Raw genomic sequence first — 4,688 nt, forward strand, 5'->3', positions numbered from 1 at the left:
AGATAGATCAAAAAATCAAGTGGACCACACTATATAAAGTAGTGGAGGATTAAACGCCTGCCATTGAAACCCTTTTGGCAGTCATGGAAATTTTGGATTCCGCCTAAACCCTATCTCTCTCTTCTCCCTCTCGTTTCAAAAGAAAAAAAAAAACCCTCCCTCTCCTTGTCGTTGTCGTTGTTGCTCTCTCGTGCTCCCTCTCTCAATCTCGCTGCCACTCTCCTTATAAATAGAAAATAAAAACCCGACCCTCCTTGCCCTCGACTCTCTCCCTGACTCCCCGCCCCCAAAGCTCACCAAACTCTCTCTCTCTTTCTCTCTGCACTTCCGCATAACCCATCTTCCCCATAGGCGTTAAACTTGGTTAACAAGCTTGACTTAAACTTTGTGCCGAGTGTAATAGATTTGAAGGACAATGACTTAAGAGTAGGGGGATTAGAGATTTCAGTGACATTTTTGCAAGGTTTCACTGAAATCCACACAAAACATTCCTTGTTGAGCCATTTCATCAAATAGGTGTTTTATGTGGATGTTGCTGATATTTATAATACAATCTCCCTCTTGTATTTCATGTATGCTAACTATTTAATGAAATGGCTCAACAAGGAATGTTTTGTGTGGATGTAGCTAATATTTATAATACAATCTCCCTCTTGTATTTGATGCATGCTAACTGTTTGATGAAATGGCTCAACAAGGAATGTTTTGTGTGAATGCAGTTGATATTTATAATACAATCTCCCTCTTATATTTCATTCATGCTAACTGTTTGATGAAATGGCTCAACAAGGAATATTTGAGGGCTTGGATTTAATATTGGTTTGATGGAGCCACCATCCAGCTCTTCATATTTGCTGTCCAATTTGAGACTTAATACTTCTAATTTTAGTTGTTCATCATCTTTATCTTTGCTACAACTTCTCCACTTAACTTCCTTCTTGTGCCCACTTAAACTTGTTCCAAGGCTAAGTGAAACAAGTTCATGCTCTTCTTCGATTTCATTGAATTGATTGAAGTGCTTAGAGGTGTTTATGCATCCATTTGTTTATTGCTCAGGTGTTGCAATCTTGATTTGTGTAAATCACCTGAGGGGCCTTGAAGATTCTCACTGTTCCAGCAGGTGGGTTACAATCTTAGATTCAACCCAGCTACTAGATGCTTTCAACAGGCTGACATGTCATAAGATGTCTGTGAAAATTCATAGTGGAGAAACATAATGATACTTTTAGAGATAAGATGCAGTCATTTATGAGAATCATCTTTCTTTTCCAGAGTTCATCAACATTGATAAATTTTCCTTTTGCAACAAACCATCCAAAAAATCTCCACCTTTCTTGGTACCCTTGGGAATTGCCAAATGTGTGCATCTAATTCATGATTGAAAGCCTTGATGTGAAGGTCCCATTAGAACCCAACTCCCATCTCCACCTATCTCTCTTCCTCGAGATAGAAACAATGTTGTTGTTGTCTTTTTTTTTTTTTTTTTTACTTCTTCTTGTAGTATGACAAACTCCTGAATTTCTGTTTCCATTAGGTTCATGGGAAAACAAGGATTCCATCTAAATGCACCTCCCTCTAACTTAAAACAATCTGCTCTCCTTAAAAATCTCCTGTCCAAGGTTGTACTGTATAAATTTTAGAAGAGGTAATGTATACTACTCAAAGGTGAGTCTTCTTTCATTGCCCATATGAAATTACGTAATTGCCCTTTTAAATTATGAAATTACGATCAATAAGTTGATTTAGCCTTCACATTTTAAGGGCATTAAAGTATTTTTCTTCTTGTACAGGTGTAATTACAAATATTCCCTTTAAATACAATATTTATGAAATTTATACGCTTTCTATTTTTCCTGCAAGTGTTTTCATTTTCTTATTAGAATTGACTCTTACTGAATCAATGCGTGAGCGGTTAATGGGGACGGATTACAAATTCATTGGCAATATGTCGAATCTAGCTAAGTGCCATTGTCGTGAAGAGAAAACTTTGATACTTTGGAAGAATGTGATGTTTCGTACACATGCACACAGAAATTGTGATGTGGTAAAGAGGTAACCAGAACTGAACTGTGCAAATCAGGGCTCACTTTACATGGGTCGTGAACAAAAATTTGATGGAACTGATATGTTACCTGGTCAGTTGGTTACTTCTAAATAGAAGGTTGAAATCCAAATAGTCAACTTTCCAAATTTGGCAAACAAATGTGTATCAATACAAGGATGTAGTCTCTCCTTTTAAGGTCATATTCAGCTTTGTCATGGCACTGTATTTTTATAGTTTTTTCAGTTTTATGTGTTGTATATCGGTTCTATATGATGATAGGTGTGGCCTGTTCCTTTTGGAGGAGCCCACCCAAATGATTATACAACATGCTTTTTTTTTTTTGAATAAAAAAGAGAAAAAAAGGTGAGACTCATTTGAAAATCAGGGTGGGAGAAGTTCTTCCAGTGGTCCGGTATCATCTGAAGGTTAGGCTGCAAGTTTCAGTTGTGTTCCTACAAAGTGTTAGGCAACTAGTCGTTGCCACTTTCAGAACCCGTCTTTCAGCAAATCGGCATGCCCATAACCATGATGTGAATGTTCTTTTGTTCAGACTGCCGTTCTGTTTTGTTCCCTTGTGTAGCAGTATAGATGGTTGCAGATAGGGGTGGGCTGCCGTGGACTGATGCGCTGTTCTGATCTGCTGATGTTCATAGGGATGGCTATGCTATGGTAATTGAATTTTATATATAGGTGTGTGTGTGTGTGCGCGCCTTTGCTGAATTCTTATCTACAATTCCTTTGTAATTCCCTCTCCTTTCTGCATGCCATGTGTGTGTGCCTTTGCTGAATTCTTATCTGCGATTCCTTTGTAATTCACTTTCCTTCCTGCATGCCATACTTTATGACAGTTACTTGTGTTGGTTCCTAAAGGTTCATTACCACTTGCCAATGAGTGTCCAATTAATGATTGTAAGTCCTTCATGCATATATGACTTTTGTACTGAGGATGGCAGGCTTCCTTCCAATTAACCAAATGATAAGTATTTTGATCGATGACATGGAGTAAATTGGCAAATTTGAGAGAGCTTCCTTTCTTTATAAGAGTGAATGTTCTACTTCCTAATGATCACGATGACGTTGCAGCTTGTATTGTCAGGCTTCGGTCTGCCACAACCCAAACATATGGTATATCAAGAGAGAAGTAGCAACTTCACCACTGTTTTATATGAAACACACCATAATTTGATTAATTATCCTTTAATTAAACAAAAAGAGGAACATTTCATATTTTATTTACTCTATTTTCTTTTCTTTCTTCGTAGAGATACAAATTGGGGATTGCAAATCAGCCATTCAATTTAAGCATGGCAAATGTGGCTAAGGAGTTCTGTAGTGCCATAAGGTAGAGAAAGAAGGGCTAGACTGGTATGTTAGTTACACACCATTTTAAAATGGTGGTGACTCTTCCAATGTACATATGGCATAGTTGTATTGCTATCCGGACCGTGCAAATCAATGACGTAACTGTGGATAGATCATAACAAAACCATAGTGCCGACGAGATGGAAAACCATCTTATTTTTCATTTGAATTTGGATCACTCACTATTTTACTTTTAACCATTCATTTTTTAGCCATTGATTGGATGATTAGGATTGTTTGATTACTGTCATGTTTACAGATTGGTCCATGGGTCAATGAGGAGGATCCATGCCTGCCAAACAGTGGACATTCAAGGCCTTTTTATGATGGGTTGCTGACATCATCATTTGCTAGTGATGTCAGAGCCCATGGGTCTCCAAATAGTATGCACGTGCTGTCTTCTTTTTCTTTTTTTTTTTTTGCAGCACCCTGCATCATTTCTTTCGTATGCATGAGTCTACAGTTAGGGAGAGTCATACTTGTGCTCTTTCTCTTGACATACAACAGCATGCATGTGAGATGCTATTTTCTTGATGTTTTTTTGTTTTCATGTGTAGATGAAGGAATGGGTATTGTATGTTGGAACAAAAGGTTGTTGATATTAGGTATCTCTAGAGCCGTTCCATGCATTTCCATTTCATCTCTACCGGGAAAGGCCAACTTTGTTGTAGTGACGGTGCAGAAAATATGCCAAAGATTGGATTGATTTGGGATGAATTTCTTTTTCTGCCAGGGGAGTATTTTGTAAATGGGCTCATATGATGGGCAACATCCCAAGTTTTTAATGGGATCATGCCGGAATGTAGCAGTCTTGTTACAAGTTTGTTAATAAAAAAAAAAAAAAGTTTATGTTGAAAAAAGGAAGAAGAAGAAAAGAAGATAAACCCATGCCTAGCCCATTTCAGGCTGGTCTCGTGTACCATTGGGTTACCATGCCCATATCGACCCTTACTCTTGACTAAATTTAAGAAATTTGCAATTCTTTTTAATAAAATTTTCTTATTCTTAAAAAGAGTATAACGGGACAGTATTTTCTTAGTGAAATGTGTAAATTAGCAGCAATATGATGAACTTTACTATGATATCTTGAAGACCCATTTACGGTATTAGATTTCGAGTTTGTGATGTCATTATCATTTTTACTACATTTTATCTTTTAATTGGGTGTGATCCAAATTCATTTGAAGGCACTGGGTTCTTTTTCTTTTTCTGTTTTTAAATTCCAGTAACCTGTACAAGCCCCATTTTGATTCTTCTGTAAATCTTGTGGAATTGGGCTCAT

The 4,688-nt window shown here is 37.2% G+C and overlaps 1 long non-coding RNA gene across 6 annotated transcripts; it reads left to right on the plus strand.

Moving 5' to 3' along the window:
* The first annotated feature begins 812 nt into the window (after positions 1–812).
* LOC131235463 (uncharacterized) lies at positions 813–4,477 on the plus strand. 6 transcript variants are annotated; one of them, XR_009166149.1, is made up of 4 exons: positions 813–1,120; positions 1,535–1,665; positions 3,307–3,789; positions 3,964–4,477. It is a non-coding gene; the product is annotated as an uncharacterized LOC131235463 (long non-coding RNA). The 6 variants fall into 6 exon arrangements; XR_009166152.1 differs by having other exon boundaries at positions 1,535–1,645; XR_009166151.1 differs by lacking the exons at positions 813–1,120; positions 1,535–1,665 and adding exons at positions 2,370–2,713; positions 3,128–3,169.
* Positions 4,478–4,688: the final 211 nt, after the last annotated feature.

The sequence above is a fragment of the Magnolia sinica genome, chromosome 19 (genome assembly GCF_029962835.1).
Source record: "Magnolia sinica isolate HGM2019 chromosome 19, MsV1, whole genome shotgun sequence".
Lineage (NCBI taxonomy): Eukaryota > Viridiplantae > Streptophyta > Magnoliopsida > Magnoliales > Magnoliaceae > Magnolia > Magnolia sinica.